The 22,596-nt window shown below is 43.2% G+C and overlaps 1 protein-coding gene across 1 annotated transcript in view; it reads left to right on the forward strand.

Moving 5' to 3' along the window:
• OXTR (oxytocin receptor) overlaps nucleotides 1-22,596 on the forward strand; it is a 34,692-nt gene that overhangs the window by 11,386 nt on the left and 710 nt on the right. The gene's annotated exons all lie outside the window — the stretch shown is intronic.

Raw genomic sequence — 22,596 nt, forward strand, 5'->3', positions numbered from 1 at the left:
GGCTGTATTCTCAGTGATGTCACCGCTCTCCAGTATACGGATAGGCTGTATTCTCAGTGATGTCACCGCTCTCTAGTATACGGATAGGCTGTATTCTCAGTGATGTCACTGCTCTCTAGTATATGGATAGGCTGTATTCTCAGTGATGTCACCGCTCTCTAGTATACGGATAGGCTGTATTCTCAGTGATGTCACCGCTCTCCAGTATACGGATAGGCTGTATTCTCAGTGATGTCACCGCTCTCTAGTATACGGATAGGCTGTATTCTCAGTGATGTCACCGCTCTCTAGTATACGGATAGGCTGTATTCTCAGTGATGTCACTGCTCTCTAGTATACGGATAGGCTGTATACTCAGTGATGTCACCGCTTATCTCTAGTATATGGATAGGCTGTATTCTCAGTGATGTCACCGCTCTCTAGTATACGGATAGGCTGTATTCTCAGTGATGTCACCGCTCTCTAGTATACGGATAGGCTGTATTCTCAGTGATGTCACCGCTCTCTAGTATACGGATAGGCTGTATTCTCAGTGATGTCACTGCTCTCTAGTATATGGATAGGCTGTATTCTCAGTGATGTCACCGCTCTCTAGTATATGGATAGGCTGTATTCTCAGTGATGTCACTGCTCTCTAGTATATGGATAGGCTGTATACTCAGTGATGTCACTGATCTCTAGTATATGGATAGGCTGTATTCTCAGTGATGTCACCGCTGCTCTCTAGTATACAGATAGGCTGTATTCTCAGTGATGTCACCGCTCTCTAGTATATGGATAGGCTGTATTCTCAGTGATGGCACCGCTTATCTCTAGTATACGGATAGGCTGTATTCTCAGTGATGTCACCGCTCTCTAGTATACGGATAGGCTGTATTCTCAGTGATGTCACTGCTCTCTAGTATATGGATAGGCTGTATTCTCAGTGATGTCACCGCTCTCTAGTATACGGATAGGCTGTATTCTCAGTGATGTCACCGCTCTCTAGTATACGGATAGGCTGTATTCTCAGTGATGTCACCGCTGATCTCTAGTATACGGATAGGCTGTATTCTCAGTGATGTCACCGCTGATCTCTAGTATACGGATAGGCTGTATTCTCAGTGATGTCACCGCTCTCTAGTATACGGATAGGCTCTATTCTCAGTGATGTCACCGCTCTCTATTATACGGATAGGCTGTATTCTCAGTGATGTCACTGCTCTCTAGTATACGGATAGGCTGTATTCTCAGTGATGTCACCGCTCTCTAGTATACGGATAGGCTGTATTCTCAGTGATGTCACCGCTCTCTAGTATACGGATAGGCTGTATTCTCAGTGATGTCACTGCTCTCTAGTATACGGATAGGCTGTATTCTCAGTGATGTCACCGCTCTCTAGTATACGGATAGGCTGTATTCTCAGTGATGTCACCGCTCTCCAGTATACGGATAGGCTGTATTCTCAGTGATGTCACCGCTCTCTAGTATACGGATAGGCTGTATTCTCAGTGATGTCACTGCTCTCTAGTATATGGATAGGCTGTATTCTCAGTGATGTCACCGCTCTCTAGTATACGGATAGGCTGTATTCTCAGTGATGTCACTGCTCTCTAGTATACGGATAGGCTGTATTCTCAGTGATGTCACCGCTCTCCAGTATACGGATAGGCTGTATTCTCAGTGATGTCACCGCTCTCTAGTATACGGATAGGCTGTATTCTCAGTGATGTCACCGCTCTCTAGTATACGGATAGGCTGTATTCTCAGTGATGTCACTGCTCTCTAGTATACGGATAGGCTGTATACTCAGTGATGTCACCGCTTATCTCTAGTATATGGATAGGCTGTATTCTCAGTGATGTCACCGCTCTCTAGTATACGGATAGGCTGTATTCTCAGTGATGTCACCGCTCTCTAGTATACGGATAGGCTGTATTCTCAGTGATGTCACCGCTCTCTAGTATACGGATAGGCTGTATTCTCAGTGATGTCACCGCTCTCTAGTATACGGATAGGCTGTATTCTCAGTGATGTCACCGCTCTCTAGTATACGGATAGGCTGTATTCTCAGTGATGTCACCGCTCTCTAGTATACGGATAGGCTGTATTCTCAGTGATGTCACCGCTCTCTAGTATACGGATAGGCTGTATTCTCAGTGATGTCACTGCTCTCTAGTATATGGATAGGCTGTATTCTCAGTGATGTCACCGCTCTCTAGTATATGGATAGGCTGTATTCTCAGTGATGTCACCGCTGATCTCTAGTATACGGATAGGCTGTATTCTCAGTGATGTCACCGCTCTCTAGTATACGGATAGGCTGTATTCTCAGTGATGTCACCGCTCTCTAGTATACGGATAGGCTGTATTCTCAGTGATGTCGCCGCTCTCTAGTATATGGATAGGCTGTATACTCAGTGATGTCACTGATCTCTAGTATATGGATAGGCTGTATTCTCAGTGATGTCACTGCTCTCTAGTATATGGATAGGCTGTATTCTCAGTGATGTCACCGCTCTCTAGTATATGGATAGGCTGTATTCTCAGTGATGTCGCCGCTCTCTAGTATATGGATAGGCTGTATACTCAGTGATGTCACTGATCTCTAGTATATGGATAGGCTGTATTCTCAGTGATGTCACTGATCTCTAGTATATGGATAGGCTGTATTCTCAGTGATGTCACCGCTGCTCTCTAGTATACAGATAGGCTGTATTCTCAGTGATGTCACCGCTCTCTAGTATATGGATAGGCTGTATTCTCAGTGATGGCACCGCTTATCTCTAGTATACGGATAGGCTGTATTCTCAGTGATGTCACCGCTCTCTAGTATACGGATAGGCTGTATTCTCAGTGATGTCACTGCTCTCTAGTATATGGATAGGCTGTATTCTCAGTGATGTCACTGCTCTCTAGTATACGGATAGGCTGTATTCTCAGTGATGTCACTGCTCTCTAGTATACGGATAGGCTGTATTCTCAGTGATGTCACTGCTCTCTAGTATACGGATAGGCTGTATTCTCAGTGATGTCACCGCTCTCTAGTATATGGATAGGCTGTATTCTCAGTGATGTCACCGCTCTCTAGTATATGGATACGCTGTATTCTCAGTGATGTCGCCGCTTATCTCTAGTATACGGATAGGCTGTATTCTCAGTGATGGCACCGCTTATCTCTAGTATACGGATAGGCTGTATTCTCAGTGATGGCACCGCTTATCTCTAGTATACGGATAGGCTGTATTCTCAGTGATGGCACCGCTTATCTCTAGTATACGGATAGGCTGTATTCTCAGTGATGGCACCGCTTATCTCTAATATATAGCTCGGCTCCTCTCCCTTTGTGCTGTGTTGTCACCTTCCCTGTTTTCTTATGACGTGTCTGTCATGGCTGGAGGATGAGCCCCTCTGTGTTTTTGGTCTTCTGAAGGATTAAGGTCACATTCTCCAGATACCTGACATTTTTGCCTCTTATTAGATTTTGCCTGAAGACCTGAGCCCTGATATACCTGGTGTCACATAGAGCGCCATCTGCTGGCAGTGCAAGAATACGCCAGCCCAATATATAACTAACTAGCCTCTGCCTGCGACTTCATCAGATAATATGCAGATGCTTGTACACAATGGACTGAGGGTTAGCTGAGTGTTACATAGAGAGATAACAGACCTGGGACCTGAGATAAGCGGCTGCAGGAGCCGTGTAATATAGTATGTGAACATAAATTCATAACAGTAGTGAAGCCATGTCATTTACTGGATACAAAGTAGCCGATGTGTTACTCCAGGTTACAGAGTATCTATGGGACACATCTCATCCAATTCCATTCAGCCATTTTTGCTGGATTGAGGAACAAACATCCGAATACACAAACTATCACATTTATAGTATTAGTAGGATAGGACGGCTGCTGTTTGGTGACAACGTTTTCTTGCTATTTTCTGCCCCTCCCCCGTCCCGTTGACTCAGCGTTTTTTTGATCTTGTAATCCAGCACTCGCCATCCACTTGGCATCTTTGCCCCGACTACATTAACCCCGCGTCCTTCTACCGTCTGCAGACTTCTAATGACTTTTCTATCAAATAACCAGGCTCAGTGATTGCCGCCCCTCCCTGTAAGCAGTGCGGTGACCTGTGGCGCGCAGGCTTAGTTTTCAGATGTTGATGCCCATTAAGGCACAGCTGTTCTGCCTGGCAATGAGTGTTGGTCGAGCGCGGCGTTATTAGATACATGATTGTCGTATCTAACATATCGTTACATGTTTAATGGCGCCAGAACTTGGCTGTGTCACATGATGGGAGTAGTAGTAATGGGCAGTGACGGGGGAGGGGTCACACACTGCCGCCATGCTGGGGATTTGGGCGATGTTCACATGGCGTCTTCTTTATATAGAATGTGAGCTTGAAAAACTATTACTATATCCTGCAATATTCACTCTGATTGCTAAGCCTAATAATAGACAGACACTTGCCCGTTCTATAGAGGTTTTCTTTGTGGCCAGATATTGTAAGTGATAACAGCTCGCCTACCTCACCCCACTCCAGTCTGGCCATAACCGCGTGGTGCGGAGCCCCTGGTAGTGGTGACCTGGATTTACTTCTATGAATATTTAGGAATCCCATCCAGTCACCCCACACTCCTGCCATTTACCAAAAAGTCCCTAAAGTCCTGATCATTAATGTGGCTGCTCTGATGATGTCATCAGGTGGGAGGAGACTTACAGGGAGCATTGTGCTGGCTTCTCTAGAGTCCTGATTGGACGGTTATATAATAAGATATAGAAATATAAACCCGCAGTGTCTTATGGGTAAAGTCATTTCAGAGTCACCAAATTTTCTGTTGCGATCCGTTACCCATTCCCGAAAGCCCGACCTCAGCCAGTGATTCTCTGCTCTCAAGAGCCCAAATCTGAGCCCAAATACCTCATCATAAAGCGATCCTTGTTCTCAGAATTACAGACCCAACCTGCACCGGACTCCACGTCTGAAGCGTAACCTTGAGATATCATCATGTGAATGGTCCTCTATAGACCGAGCTGATGTCACGTCATCTCCTGCTCTACAACATGACATGGAGAAGGTCAGAGCCCGAAACATCTGCACAGAAACCACCTGAGACCTCACATTACAATACACAGTATAGGAGGATATAAAACTGATACATTGTTACAAAGTGCAGCTGTGAGAGCAAGACACAGAACCCAATTATTATAGTAGTTATATTCTTGTACATAGGAGTAGTATTATAGTAGTTATATTCTTGTACATAGGAGCAGTATTATAGTAGTTATATTCTTGTATATAGGGGGCAGTATTATAGTAGTTATATTCTTGTACATAGGAGTAGTATTATAGTAGTTATATTCTTGTACATAGGAGGTAGTATTATAGTAGTTATATTCTTGTACATAGGAGGTAGTATTATAGTAGTTATATTCTTGTACATAGGAGTAGTATTATAGTAGTTATATTCTTGTACATAGGAGCAGTATTATAGTAGTTATATCCCTGTACATAGGAGTAGTATTATAGTAGTTATATTCTTGTACATAGGAGTAGTATTATAGTAGTTATATTCTTGTACATAGGAGCAGTATTATAGTAGTTATATTCTTGTACATAGGAGTAGTATTATAGTAGTTATATTCTTGTACATAGGAGTTGTATTATAGTAGTTATATTCTTGTACATAGGAGCAGTATTATAGTAGTTATATTCTTGTACATAGGAGGTAGTATTATAGTAGTTATATTCTTGTATATAGGAGCAGTATTATAGTAGTTATATTCATGTACATAGGAGGTAGTATTATAGTAGTTATATTCTTGTACATAGGGGCAGTATTATAGTAGTTATATTCTTGTACATAGGGGCAGTATTATAGTAGTTATATTCATGTACATAGGAGGTAGTATTATAGTAGTTATATTCTTGTACATAGGGGCAGTATTATAGTAGTTATATTCTTGTACATAGGAGTAGTATTATAGTAGTTATATTCTTGTACATAGGAGTAGTATTATAGTAGTTATATTCTTGTACATAGGAGTAGTATTATAGTAGTTATATTCTTGTACATAGGAGCAGTATTATAGTAGTTATATTCTTGTACATAGGGGCAGTATTATAGTAGTTATATTCTTGTACATAGGGGCAGTATTATAGTAGTTATATTCTTGTACATAGGAGTAGTATTATAGTAGTTATATTCTTGTACATAGGGGCAGTATTATAGTAGTTATATTCTTGTACATAGGGGCAGTATTATAGTAGTTATATTCTTGTACATAGGGGCAGTATTATAGTAGTTATATTCTTGTACATAGGAGCAGTATTACAGTAGTTATATTCTTGTACATAGGAGTAGTATTATAGTAGTTATATTCTTGTACATAGGAGTTGTATTATAGTAGTTATATTCTTGTACATAGGAGCAGTATTATAGTAGTTATATTCTTGTACATAGGAGGTAGTATTATAGTAGTTATATTCTTGTATATAGGAGTAGTATTATAGTAGTTATATTCATGTACATAGGAGGTAGTATTATAGTAGTTATATTCTTGTACATAGGAGCAGTATTATAGTAGTTATATTCTTGTACATAGGAGTAGTATTATAGTAGTTATATTCTTGTACATAGGGGTAGTATTATAGTAGTTATATTCTTATACATAGGAGCAGTATTATAGTAGTTATATTCTTGTACATAGGAGTAGTATTATAGTAGTTATATTCATGTACATAGGAGGTAGTATTATAGTAGTTATATTCTTGTACATAGGAGCAGTATTATAGTAGTTATATTCTTGTACATAGGAGTAGTATTATAGTAGTTATATTCTTGTACATAGGAGTAGTATTATAGTAGTTATATTCTTGTACATAGGAGTAGTATTATAGTAGTTATATTCTTGTACATAGGAGCAGTATTATAGTAGTTATATTCTTGTATATAGGGGGCAGTATTATAGTAGTTATATTCTTGTACATAGGAGCAGTATTATAGTAGTTATATTCTTGTATATAGGAGTAGTATTATAGTAGTTATATTCTTGTACATAGGAGTAGTATTATAGTAGTTATATTCTTGTACATAGGAGTAGTATTATAGTAGTTATATACTTGTACATAGGAGTAGTATTATAGTAGGTATATTCTTGTACATAGGAGCAGTATTATAGTAGTTATATTCTTGTACATAGGAGTAGTATTATAGTAGTTATATTCTTGTACATAGGAGTAGTATTATAGTAGTTATATTCTTGTACATAGGAGCAGTATTATAGTAGTTATATCCCTGTACATAGGAGGTAGTATTATAGTAGTTATATTCTTGTACATAGGGGCAGTATTATCGTAGTTATATTCTTGTACATAGGGGCAGTATTATAGTAGTTATATTCTTGTACATAGGAGTAGTATTATAGTAGTTATATTCTTGTACATAGGAGTAGTATTATAGTAGTTATATTCTTGTACATAGGAGGTAGTATTATAGTAGTTATATTCTTGTACATAGGAGTAGTATTATAGTAGTTATATTCTTGTAAATAGGAGCAGTATTATAGTAGTTATATTCTTGTACATAGGAGTAGTATTATAGTAGTTATATTCTTGTACATAGGAGCAGTATTATAGTAGTTATATTCTTGTACATAGGAGTAGTATTATAGTAGTTATATTCTTGTACATAGGAGCAGTATTATAGTAGTTATATTCTTGTACATAGGAGGTAGTATTATAGTAGATATATTCTTGTATATAGGAGCAGTATTATAGTAGTTATATTCTTGTACATAGGAGCAGTATTATAGTAGTTATATTCTTGTACATAGGAGGTAGTATTATAGTAGTTATATTCTTGTACATAGGAGTAGTATTATAGTAGTTATATTCTTGTACATAGGAGCAGTATTATAGTAGTTATATTCTTGTACATAGGAGCAGTATTATAGTAGTTATATTCTTGTACATAGGAGCAGTATTATAGTAGTTATATTCTTGTACATAGGAGCAGTATTATAGTAGTTATATTCTTGTATATAGGAGTAGTATTATAGTAGTTATATTCTTGTACATAGGAGTAGTATTATAGTAGTTATATTCTTGTACATAGGAGTAGTATTATAGTAGTTATATTCTTGTACATAGGAGTAGTATTATAGTAGTTATATTCTTGTACATAGGAGTAGTATTATAGTAGTTATATTCTTGTACATAGGAGGTAGTATTATAGTAGTTATATTCTTGTACATAGGAGTAGTATTATAGTAGTTATATTCTTGTACATAGGAGTAGTATTATAGTAGTTATATTCTTGTACATAGGAGTAGTATTATAGTAGTTATATTCTTGTACATAGGAGCAGTATTATAGTAGTTATATTCTTGTACATAGGAGCAGTATTATAGTAGTTATATTCTTGTACATAGGAGTAGTATTATAGTAGTTATATTCTTGTACATAGGAGCAGTATTATAGTAGTTATATTCTTGTACATAGGAGCAGTATTATAGTATTTATATTCTTGTACATAGGAGGTAGTATTATAGTAGTTATATTCTTGTACATAGGAGTAGTATTATAGTAGTTATATTCTTGTATATAGGAGCAGTATTATAGTAGTTATATTCTTGTATATAGGAGCAGTATTATAGTAGTTATATTCTTGTACATAGGAGCAGTATTATAGTAGTTATATTCTTGTACATAGGAGCAGTATTATAGTAGTTATATTCTTGTACATAGGAGCAGTATTATAGTAGTTATATTCTTGTATATAGGAGGTAGTATTATAGTAGTTATATTCTTGTACATAGGAGTAGTATTATAGTAGTTATATTCTTGTACATAGGAGCAGTATTATAGTAGTTATATTCTTGTACATAGGAGCAGTATTATAGTAGTTATATTCTTGTACATAGGAGTAGTATTATAGTAGTTATATTCTTGTACATAGGAGCAGTATTATAGTAGTTATATTCTTGTACATAGGAGCAGTATTATAGTAGTTATATTCTTGTATATAGGAGTAGTATTATAGTAGTTATATTCTTGTATATAGGAGTAGTATTATAGTAGTTATATTCTTGTACATAGGAGGTAGTATTATAGTAGTTATATTCTTGTACATAGGAGTAGTATTATAGTAGTTATATTCTTGTACATAGGAGCAGTATTATAGTAGTTATATTCTTGTACATAGGAGCAGTATTATAGTAGTTATATTCTTGTATATAGGAGTAGTATTATAGTAGTTATATTCTTGTATATAGGAGTAGTATTATAGTAGTTATATTCTTGTACATAGGAGTAGTATTATAGTAGTTATATTCTTGTACATAGGAGTAGTATTATAGCAGTTATATTCTTGTACATAGGGAGCAGTATTATAGTAGTTATATTCTTGTACATAGGAGTAGTATTATAGCAGTTATATTCTTGTACATAGGGGCGGTATTATAGTAGTTATATTCTTATTGAAATGTCCACGCACACAACATTTTTGGATATTTTCTGTGCACAGACTTTCTCGATTATCGGAACATCTTGTTTCTTCCATCGCTTCTCTTCTTATATAACAATTACTTTTGATATGTTCAGTAATTTATTGTCTTGACCTTTTCATTGCAATTTTCAGATTTTGCTTTGGAGAGTGTTCGCACTTCTGTACACACTCGTCTCTTAGCGTTGAGATCCCTCGGTAACGTCCAGTCATCTTTTGTTCATACACTGTGCAATGAGTCGGACGAGTCTTACTAAAATCCTTTGTTGGGGGAGGGGCAATGATGTGATTGACGCACATTTTACCCTATAAACATAAGATATTACACGTTTCCTTTTACAGTCACAGCTCTGATGTAAATCTCTTTCCGGGCCCCTCGGATATTGCGCCCAGTTGTCAGAATTTGGGTCCTTTTAAGTCATGAAGTCCTTTATGGGCCCCTGAGGCATCGGCACCAAGTGCAACTGAGACTTGTGGCTACTGATATGTGGGGTAAGATGGTGGTCCTAAGAGTGGCCCCACCTGCCATGTACCATTTATATTACTGTTGTCGTCTTATATGACGGAGGAGTTTTTGGGACATCTTGGGTACCAGGCCCAGGTGCGACTTCATAGCAGCATCCTACACGGCCAGGATCCATAGTGAGGGCAGGATATATCACGACCCTTACACTCTCCCCATGGGCCCCTCCCTTGGCACGGGGCCCATCTGCCGTCCATATCACCGCACCGACAGCCTGACTTCTGTATTCTCAACATGATTCTGTTTTTGGCACAACAAGGGAGATATCATAATGAAGGTGCCGTAAATCTGTCAGGCAGCGCCGCGCCATCTCCACATAGCCGGGTGTTCTGCTCGCGCCTACTTCTAAAAATACACGAAAGAGACGTGACGTCATGGAGGTCGGGAGCGTAACAAGCCCCTGGGAGAATTAGAAAACTGTCATTGGAAAGATTTCTGTCAGTGAACTCAGGCCTCGTCTCCTCCGCTCTACGTCACCTCTGGGACTGGTAAAATGGTGACTTCTGAGGATGAGACCAGACGTGAAGGGGTGTTATGAGCGGTGTCATTCATTGTCGCCATTTATACCGCTCCTATGGATTTATTTATAGGCGTTTATACCCCTACGTGTCATATATATATAGTGTAGCCTCTTCCTTCGCCGCCCGGCTGTTTATGGCGGCCTGTATTCTGGCCTATAGAGCAGGGCACAGGGTTAGGGGGTGACAGTCTGATCACAATGGCGCCGTATTTCCATCTTCTGACCACATTTGGGGAGTTTACCCCATCGTTGTGCAAAGCAAAAGTGAAGCTGTCGCCCATCGCAACCAGCTAGGCCCCAGCCCTGAGGAAAGTGAAGCTATAATCTGACCGCTTGCTATGGGCGACGGCTTCATGTCCTGCGCACCAGTTGTGATTTTTCTTCTTTGTAGTATTTTCCGTCCTTTCCTTTCACAAATCTGTTCTTCACTTGTGAATGGGGCGGCCATGGGGGCGAGAATGTGAACGTGCAGCACATCTGCTCCATGTGTATACCGCCTTAGGGTTTGTTCACTGGAGACGTCTTCTGTGCCGGGTTCCTCTGTATATTCCGGCCCTGTGTGACCGGCAGCAGAAAAACAAAGCTTTGACTTTCCGCCATTGACCTTCTCACTGACTGGCCCCAGACACGTATAGGGGAGTAGATATGGAGGCCGGCGTAGTGGACGTCACCTCAGCACCGGCCGAACAGTCGCCTCAGTCATGACCAGGGGAATCTCTCCACCAGGCCTCCGATGAAATCTATACCAAAGTGTACCTGACAACATCCTGAAAAGAACAATTGTCCACCATTGCCCGCCATTAATATCTATGGGAAGCGTCCGGATGGAATTTGGAGCAGATTTTGAGGCAGAATCTACTACAGCGGCCACATACAGAGCCTGACAGACGCCAATAACTTACTATAAGCTCGGGGTGTCCGTTCTCTTACACTAGAACCAGATGATAATGTCGGACGTGCCGGACATTTTTGCCCAGTGATTTTGGACACGCTCCATAACGGCGCAGATGTGAACGCGGCCTTAGTGCAGCTTTCAGGAGGATGAATTTGTGGTTAATGGTCAGATCGATGTCCATGAAGGACGGGTAATGAGGTCAGACTCCACAGGTGGCGCTATGGCGTCCTGCCCGCCAATACCAGCTGTGCTATAATCATCCTGGTCTGGATATCTGGGCCGAGCACCCAGGCGGGCTGTTCTGAGTGTATCCCATCACCTCCCCCTCCCAATACTGCCATGTCCTAGGTAATGACCCGCAGAGGTCACGTCTGTCGCCCCGGCTCCTCGCCACGACGCCGATGTTATAATAACCTGGGATGAATTAGTAATATGAAACGACCCGGATAATGAGCCGACCGGCAACTAAATCAATAACACGCCGAGCTGTTCAGTCGCCGCGTCCTGCGCCAAAATCAGGTTAGAGGTGTAACAAGATGGCAAATAAAGGACAGAACAGCGGGATGTCAGAGGTCAGGGCATGCTGGGAGTTGTAGTTTAGCAAACACCTGATGTACAGCAAAGCTTCACTCCTTTACATGCCATTGCTTGGCCTGATCTTGAATGTTGTGATATCCGGTGCTCCAGTTACATCCAGAGCTGCATTCAAGGATCAGTTGGTATCTCCGGCAGCCTCCAGATCTTCACATATCACTACTGCCCTCTGCTGGTCCACTTTGATACTGATTATATTCTGTTGTGTTGCGGCACAGGACGGGACAGGGGCTCATCCTATGGACGCCTCAGCACAGGGATGCAGTCTGATGTATGCAGCTCTGGATGTGAGTGGAGCAGGTAGTGATAGAAAACACATTGGAGATCGGAGTGGGTGAACATGCAGGTAACCTATGGTCAGTAGTCTCCCATAGTGGTCACCTACAGAGCGGAGTGCCTGCTATGCAACCGAACACATGTAAGAGCCCTTAAAGGCAATGTTCACCTTTGCAACCTTTTTGGTCATTGTCCCAGTAAATCTAAAATGAAAAAATGAAGCAACTTAGCAGCTGAGCTTTGTAAAAAATGTCCTGCACAGGATCGTTGGACATTTTTAATTAAAGTTTGTTGCAAAGTTGCTTTGTTTTCATTTTACATGCATTGAGAGAACAATAAAGTAGCAGCTTTGGATGTGATTGGAGTGTAATACAAAATTTTACCAGTTTTATACGAGGTCTTCGCAGGAAAGTTTCGGGATTGTTTTCAAAGTGTTTAACAAGAGATTAATTTTTGGGGTGCAAAAGTTGTAGTCACAATAAAGTTTTTAGTGCTGGTAGATTTTGCATTTCAGGGCTGTCAGTCATTGCGGGGAGAGTCTTGTACCCACAGGACACAATCTGGAAGTGATTGGCATTCTGGAATTCATTCATTTCCTGACGTGATTGTTTTTGGCAGCCTCGTCCCTGGAATCCTCTGTCCATGGGACGTCTCCTAATTTACCTCCATTCCCCGTCAGGTCGGAGCTGATGCGTTTCGGCTTTTCGCACTTTGCCGTGGCTGCTATTAATTGCTTTCACAGTTCTCCTCATTCCACACATCGGTGCGTTCTCTGACAGGAGTCGGGGGCTCGTAGGGAACGTGAGCACAAGGTCATTCATCACCTGTGGCCGCAGCAAACTCTGTGCATTTACACCATATTATCGCAGTCTGATGGGCGGGGGCTTGTACCGGAGAATATTTCAGGGGTAGGAAACTTTTGGAACAAATAATGTCTGAAGCCTTGATGCAGCTTTATCTTATACTGAGCTATGGTGTCTTCTACTCCACTCACATCTAAAGCGGCTTTCAAATAGACATGTGAAATCCATCGCATAGTGTTGTCAGACCTCTGGTGTAGTTGTGAGGGGAGGGGGGACCTGAAAGATACTAAGCCTTGTCCAGTATTATCTATCTTATCTTATCTTGGGCTGGGGCAGTCAGTTAAGAAGTTAATTGCTTTCCTGGAATCCATTAAAGGGGCTGCAGAGAATTAGACTAACATGATTGGTGGTGTCTGGGACCGAGCTGCAATACCACACAGAACCTGTGCACAGCTGTGGCGCTAGTTTGCCAAATCTTGTGCAACCCCTTAATGGACTGTAATAGAAACCTAACGTCAGGCATCAGTAATCTACAGTAGAACTACACTTCCCAGCATGCCCACTTGCTCAGTTGAACCCAAAACTGCAATGGAAGTGACGGAGCATGCTGGGAGTTGTAGTTTCACAACATCTAACGTGGTAAAGGTTACCTAACCCTTCCTTACATCTTATGCAGGACTAGCAGTAAGGCCCAGTTCACATCTGCGTTCGGGTTTTCACAAGCAGACCCATTGAATGAAAACCTAATCTGCTTAAAAAAGTGGAAACCCGCAGACCCCATAGACTATAATGGGGTCCGCCCGGTTACTGTCCGAAAAGGGTGAAAAAATGTGGAGAGAAAAGCGCTGCTCCAAGCGGCATGGCGAATGGAATCCTCAGGCGGAGAATCCCCGGCCAAGTAGCAGCTTTGGATGTGATTAGAGTGTAATACAAAATGGTACAAGTTTTATACGAGGTCTCAGCAGGAAAGTTTCTGGATTGTTTTCAAAGTGTTTAACAAGAGATTAACTTTTGGGGTGCAAACGTTGTAGTCAGGCCCATTCCGGGGCTCTTAGGGTCCACAATAATAGGGCCAGTATAATATACGTGTTGGCAGATGGGGGGGCTGTTGCAGATTTTTCCAGGAGCCTCTTTGACCTCTCACCTGCTCATATTCTGCTCTGCTCAGAAGTCTCCCAGACAGCAGAAGTTCCAGATCTTGTCCACGCTGTCCCTCTGTAGATGTCACCTGTATGATGGATGCTGCGGCCCATGGAGCTGGGATTAGCTATGAAGCCATCCATCACTTAATGTCAGTAGGCTGCCGGGTTATGTGTAAAGCCACAGAGGAGACATCACGTCCATCTGCAGGGAAGACATTGCTATTAAAGAGCAGACTTGGATTTCTGCACATGGAGTGAAGGCAAAGACTCTGCATGACCGCAAGATCTGGGGGCGAGAAGACGAGACGTCCCACCGGCCCCCACCGGCCCTTGTGTCTCCTGATCTGGAACATCTTCTGCATTTGCTCCTGATAAATGTCTCAGCAGAAGTCATTTCATGCACAGCAGCAAAGCCAGAACTGGGGTGTAACATGAGGGGGTGCAGTTGTGCTGGTCCCTGGAGCCTTAGGGGCCCATAAAGTGACTCTTTCCAGCAGTACAATGAACAATACATTATAGTGGGGGCCTGCTACAGATTTTGCATTGGGATCCAGGAGCTTCATGTAAAGACTCCTCATAAATATCCCAAATTAAAGCCAAGGTCACTGAGGACTGAGCCCCCCACCCAATTATCACTGGGTTAAACACACAGGATCATGTAAAGGTTCCGGATAAACACAACATAAATTTTCTTCTTGAAGACGCCGGATCCTCCATGTTGTGGAATTTCACATCTGTGCGGCTTGTTACAATGTCTGAGGCGTCTTGTCACAAGCCGAGCACCTGTGTAAGCAGAACAGGATCAAGGAGATTCCAGTCAATGGCCACAGTCACTGCTTGCAAGCGGAGATCCTGAGAACTGGAGCCCACAATAATATAACGTGGTAGAACGTTTCATTCTACAAGGATCAATCTTTCGGCTTGTCTTATGTGACGACGCTCAGCCTCCTCTGTAACCTTCACCAGTCTAAAACCTTCCAACCCTTATTCTGCTGCTATAGATCGCAGCTGTTTATCTTTCAGCAAGTCTGCAGCGACTAACCTGCCCATGTGGCCCCGGCCTAAAGTCCAAGCTATAAGGGGCCCGGAGGTGGCAGCTGCTTCTGGACCCTGAAGGTTTAGGGGGTTCAAAGGTCACATTACAGCATAATATATCAGCAGCATTTTACATGCCACATGGTAAGTGGGGCCCTAGATGACAGATTTTTCAGCGGGGCCCTAGATGACATATTTGCAGTGGGGCCCTAGATGACAGATTTGCAGTGGGGCCCTAGATGACAGATTTTGCAGCGGGGCCCTAGATGACAGATTTTGCAGTGGGGCCCTAGATGACAGATTTGGAGCGGGGCCCTAGATTACAGATTTTGCAGCGGGGCCCTAGATGACAGATTTTTCAGCGGGGCCCTAGATGACAGATTTGCAGTGGGGCCCTAGATGACAGATTTTGCAGTGGGGCCCTAGATGACAGATTTGCAGGGGGGCCCTAGATGACAGATTTGCAGTGGGGCCCTAGATGACAGATTTGGAGCGGAGCCCTAGATGACAGATTTTGCAGCGGGGCCCTAGATGACAGATTTGCAGCGGGGCCCTAGATGACAGATTTTGCAGTGGGGCCCTAGATGACAGATTTGGAGTGGGGCCCTAGATGACAGATTTGGAGTGGGGCCCTAGATGACAGATTTGCAGCGGGGCCCTAGATGACAGATTTTGCAGTGGGGCCCTAGATGACAGATTTTGCAGTGGGGCCCTAGATGACAGATTTGCAGTGGGGCCCTAGATGACAGATTTGCAGTGGGGCCCTAGATGACAGATTTGGAGTGGGGCCCTAGATGACAGATTTGCAGCGGGGCCCTGGATGACAGATTTGCAGTGGGGCCCTAGATGACAGATTTGCAGCGGGGCCCTAGATGACAGATTTGCAGTGGGGCCCTAGATGACAGATTTGCAGTGGGGCCCTAGATGACAGATTTGCAGTGGGGCCCTAGATGACAGATTTGCAGTGGGGCCCTAGATGACAGATTTGGAGTGGGGCCCTAGATGACAGATTTGCAGCGGGGCCCTAGATGACAGATTTGCAGTGGGGCCCTAGATGACAGATTTGGAGTGGGGCCCTAGATGACAGATTTGCAGCGGGGCCCTGGATGACAGATTTTGCAGTGGGGCCCTAGATGACAGATTTTGCAGTGGGGCCCTAGATGACAGATTTTGCAGTGGGGCCCTAGATGACAGATTTGCAGTGGGGCCCTAGATGACAGATTTTGCAGTGGGGCCCTAGATGACAGATTTTGCAGTGGGGCCCTAGATGACAGATTTGCAGTGGGGCCCTAGATGACAGATTTTGCAGTGGGGCCCTAGTTGCAGCGGGGCCCTGGATGACAGATTTTGCAGTGGGGCCCTAGATGACAGATTTTGCAGTGGGGCCCTAGATGACAGATTTGCAGTGGGGCCCTAGATGACAGATTTTGCAGTGGGGCCCTAGTTGCAGCGGGGCCCTGGATGACAGATTTTGCAGTGGGGCCCTAGATGACAGATTTTGCAGTGGGGCCCTAGATGACAGATTTGCAGTGGGGCCCTAGATGACAGATTTTGCAGTGGGGCCCTAGTTGCAGCGGGGCCCTGGATGACAGATTTTGCAGTGGGGCCCTAGATGACAGATTTTGCAGCGGGGCCCTGGATGACAGATTTTGCAGTGGGGCCCTAGATGACAGATTTTGCAGCGGGGCCCTGGATGACAGATTTTGCAGTGGGGCCCTAGATGACAGATTTGCAGCGGGGCCCTGGATGACAGATTTTGCAGTGGGGCCCTAGATGACAGATTTTGCAGCGGGGCCCTAGTTCCACCTTTGTATAAAGAGTTTCCCAAGACTTTAGTCCTTGGTCCAGTCAGCATGTAATGGGGCCACAGTCTGGTGCAGGTACAGGGACCGAATCAGTGTAATCCACGTGTAAAACATACATATCCTGCACCAACGTGTGAGGGATGTTTCACGTTGCAGATTACGCCCTGTGTGAACATACCCTTAAGACATTTTTGTTTTATTAATTTAGATCATAAGAACGTCTATAGTCGCCGCCTCCTGCACTTGATATTTACTCACCTGACTTCTAACGTCGCAGGATCTGACAATAGCGCATTGTGCCGTCTTATAGCAAAGCCCTTTTATCTTGCAGATCTACGTACGTCAGCCTTCAGAACAAGCTGGGATTTGTTGTACAGCCGCAGGTTGCTTATCTTTGCCGCTTATCTCTGATTTACTGGGATACTCCCTGCCCTGCATGGGAACTGGGACCTGCACAGATACAGGGTGCAGAGGGACAGGATATAGGGGCTATTTAGAGTCCTGGCTAGGCCCACCTTCCTGGAGACGCCTGTCACACATCTTATCTTTGCGCCATTTTCCCTTCCCATATGTTCCAGACATCTCCAGGTATTGTTTTATGTTATCAGCCCCAGATATTTTTAGTATTCAGCCCCTCAAAGTGTTCTTTTAGGATTAGTTTCCTATATATGGTACAGTAACTCAGTGTCGCCCTCTTTTGTTTAAGGAGAAAAATGCAGCACAGATATCTCGCCAGGGCGCCTCTATGCAACTTTGCTGCAGGAAGAGAATGAGCCCCATAGTTGCTTTTGCCTACTGGGGGGGAGAATGGTGTATGGCAGGGTGGAAGCAGGGTGACTTATGACACTATAGATCCCATGTATACCGTAGTGTGTAGATCCCATATATAGTGTGTAAATCCTGTACTACACGATGGAATCCTATATCAGGCTGCAAAGTCGTCCTATAGCGCAATATTTTTATGGGGGGGTTTACAGACCTCTGAGCTGCTGTAGGTTCCTGTAGATGTCACACTTATATAAACATGAGCATGACCTCTCATTACGGAGAGCGGTTTTTGCAGATTGCGCTCTGTGTCTCGCCAGCGATTGGTTGTGACTATTATATTGGGATGTTTTGATGGCTTCCGTATTTCCGGCACGTCAGCCTTTTTAGCGGCCCACTCACATGATTATATTTTTTATTAGGCAGATTATTTTTATGTCCCTGAATAGAGCCAGCTGTGCTTGTAAGGTGTAACACTGCCCCCTATAGGCCAGCACAGGTACTGCAGCCCCTGTTTGTGCCTATAGACTGTCAGACTGTAGTAATTTCTCCTTGAGACTGATGATGTCTCTGCTTTCGGGATCTGATGTGTATCTGATATGTCTGCAACATCTATTGTGTCCCAAGTGTTTGCGGAAAGGACAGTAATGGTATATTCAGATATGGCAGGTTTGTTGCAGAGATGTTTGCAACTGAAATTCAGTTCTGTTCAAGACTTGTTTTAGCACCGGTACCTGGATTTTTGCAAACCCTGAAGAATAGGAAAGTTTATGAAATCTTTGCCAAGTCTGAACACCTATATATGAATATACTGGCATAGTGCCATATAAATACTGCCATACATTATCCATTTACTATATACAGTGCACAGATTGTGCCCATCCACAGAGCCATATGTCACTCCAATAGTCTGATATAGAAGGCAGCAGTGCCCACACCGAGTGCCCACCTTGTGCCATACTTAGTTTTCCACCACTCCTCACCTCTTTACATGTCTAGTCTCATTGAATGTATTATTACGGTGCCGTAGACATACTGTACGTACCAATTGTCCCATCACATCCAGGAGGTCGTACAAGAAAGAGTCACGGTCATGGGGTCTGTGCTGCTGCATTGAGTACTCCAGAGCAGCATGCATATAAATGTCACTAGTAATCCAGACACATATAGTCCAGCCCACACACCAGACACAATCACTATTGCACATGGTAGTCGCAGTTGTGGCGGTGCCAGGCAGCTGTTAGCGCTGTGATGGCATGTAGTCACCATGGAGATGCCGGGTTAGCCAGGACATGGCTGATAATACCCACTCATCCGCTGATATGAGTCATCCACGGAGATTGAGGTGGGTGGATTTGCTGTGTCCCTTGTAGATCACGTTGCCCACGCTCCTATCTATCACTGCACACTATATATATTATAATGCATCCATCCTGAGACCTGCTGAATGACAGCCCCAGCTCTGCTACATCTGTATGTGTATACCAGCCTATATTACATGCATATACGTCACTGAATGACAGCCCCGGCTCTGCTACATCTGTACATGTATACCAGCCTATATTACATGCATATATGTCACTGAATGACAGCCCCGGCTCTGCTACATCTGTACATGTATACCAGCCTATATTACATGCATATATGTCACTGAATGACAGCCCCGGCTCTGCTACATCTGTATGTGTATACCAGCCTATATTACATGCATATATGTCACTGAATGACAGCCCCAGCTCTGCTACATCTGTACGTGTATACCAGCCTATATTACATGCATATACATCACTGAATGACAGCCCCGGCTCTGCTACATCTGTACGTGTATACCAGCCTATATTACATGCATATACGTCACTGAATGACAGCCCCGGCTCTGCTACATCTGTACATGTATACCAGCCTATATTACATGCATATACGTCACTGAATGACAGCCCCGGCTCTGCTACATCTGTACATGTATACCAGCCTATATTACATGCATATACATCACTGAATGACAGCCTCGGCTCTGCTACATCTGTACATGTATACCAGCCTATATTACATGCATATACGTCACTGAATGACAGCCCCGGCTCTGCTACATCTGTACATGTATACCAGCCTATATTACATGCATATACATCACTGAATGACAGCCCCGGCTCTGCTACATCTGTACATGTATACCAGCCTATATTACATGCATATACATCACTGAATGACAGCCCCGGCTCTGCTACATCTGTACATGTATACCAGCCTATATTACATGCATATACGTCACTGAATGACAGCCTCAGCTCTGCTACATCTGTACATGTATACCAGCCTATATTACATGCATATATGTCACTGAATGACAGCCTCGGCTCTGCTACATCTGTATGTGTATACCAGCCTATATTACATGCATATACATCACTGAATGACAGCCCCGGCTCTGCTACATCTGTACATGTATACCAGCCTATATTACATGCATATACATCACTGAATGACAGCCCCGGCTCTGCTACATCTGTATGTGTATACCAGCCTATATTACATGCATATACGTCACTGAATGACAGCCCCGGCTCTGCTACATCTGTATGTGTATACCAGCCTATATTACATGCATATACGTCACTGAATGACAGCCCCGGCTCTGCTACATCTGTACATGTATACCAGCCTATATTACATGCATATACATCACTGAATGACAGCCCCGGCTCTGCTACATCTGTATGTGTATACCAGCCTATATTACATGCATATACGTCACTGAATGACAGCCCCGGCTCTGCTACATCTGTACGTGTATACCAGCCTATATTACATGCATATACATCACTGAATGACAGCCCCGGCTCTGCTACATCTGTATGTGTATACCAGCCTATATTACATGCATATACGTCACTGAATGACAGCCTCGGCTCTGCTACATCTGTACGTGTATACCAGCCTATATTACATGCATATATGTCACTGAATGACAGCCTCGGCTCTGCTACATCTGTATGTTTATTACCAGCCTATATTACATGCATATACGTCACTGAATGACAGCCCCGGCTCTGCTACATCTGTATGTGTATACCAGCCTATATTACATGCATATACGTCACTGAATGACAGCCTCGGCTCTGCTACATCTGTATGTGTATACCAGCCTATATTACATGCATATACGTCACTGAATGACAGCCTCAGCTCTGCTACATCTGTACGTGTATACCAGCCTATATTACATGCATATACATCACTGAATGACAGCCCCGGCTCTGCTACATCTGTACATGTATACCAGCCTATATTACATGCATATACATCACTGAATGACAGCCCCGGCTCTGCTACATCTGTATGTGTATACCAGCCTATATTACATGCATATACATCACTGAATGACAGCCCCGGCTCTGCTACATCTGTACGTGTATACCAGCCTATATTACATGCATATATGTCACTGAATGACAGCCCCGGCTCTGCTACATCTGTATGTGTATACCAGCCTATATTACATGTATATTAGTTGCACTGAATGACAGCCTCGGCTCTGCTACATCTGTATGTGTATACCAGCCTATATTACATGCATATACGTCACTGAATGACAGCCCCGGCTCTGCTACATCTGTATGTGTATACCAGCCTATATTACATGCATATACGTCACTGAATGACAGCCCCGGCTCTGCTACATCTGTACATGTATACCAGCCTATATTACATGCATATACATCACTGAATGACAGCCCCGGCTCTGCTACATCTGTATGTGTATACCAGCCTATATTACATGCATATATGTCACTGAATGACAGCCCCGGCTCTGCTACATCTGTATGTGTATACCAGCCTATATTACATGCATATACATCACTGAATGACAGCCCCGGCTCTGCTACATCTGTATGTGTATACCAGCCTATATTACATGCATATACGTCACTGAATGACAGCCCCGGCTCTGCTACATCTGTACATGTATACCAGCCTATATTACATGCATATATGTCACTGAATGACAGCCCCGGCTCTGCTACATCTGTATGTGTATACCAGCCTATATTACATGCATATACATCACTGAATGACAGCCCCGGCTCTGCTACATCTGTACGTGTATACCAGCCTATATTACATGCATATACGTCACTGAATGACAGCCCCGGCTCTGCTACATCTGTACGTGTATACCAGCCTATATTACATGCATATACATCACTGAATGACAGCCCCGGCTCTGCTACATCTGTATGTGTATACCAGCCTATATTACATGCATATACGTCACTGAATGACAGCCTCGGCTCTGCTACATCTGTACGTGTATACCAGCCTATATTACATGCATATATGTCACTGAATGACAGCCTCGGCTCTGCTACATCTGTATGTGTATACCAGCCTATATTACATGCATATACGTCACTGAATGACAGCCCCGGCTCTGCTACATCTGTATGTTTATTACCAGCCTATATTACATGCATATACATCACTGAATGACAGCCCCGGCTCTGCTACATCTGTACATGTATACCAGCCTATATTACATGCATATACGTCACTGAATGACAGCCCCGGCTCTGCTACATCTGTATGTGTATACCAGCCTATATTACATGCATATACGTCACTGAATGACAGCCTCAGCTCTGCTACATCTGTACGTGTATACCAGCCTATATTACATGCATATATGTCACTGAATGACAGCCCCGGCTCTGCTACATCTGTATGTGTATACCAGCCTATATTACATGTAT

This window comes from Leptodactylus fuscus, chromosome 9, assembly GCF_031893055.1.
Source record: "Leptodactylus fuscus isolate aLepFus1 chromosome 9, aLepFus1.hap2, whole genome shotgun sequence".
Taxonomy (NCBI): domain Eukaryota; kingdom Metazoa; phylum Chordata; class Amphibia; order Anura; family Leptodactylidae; genus Leptodactylus; species Leptodactylus fuscus.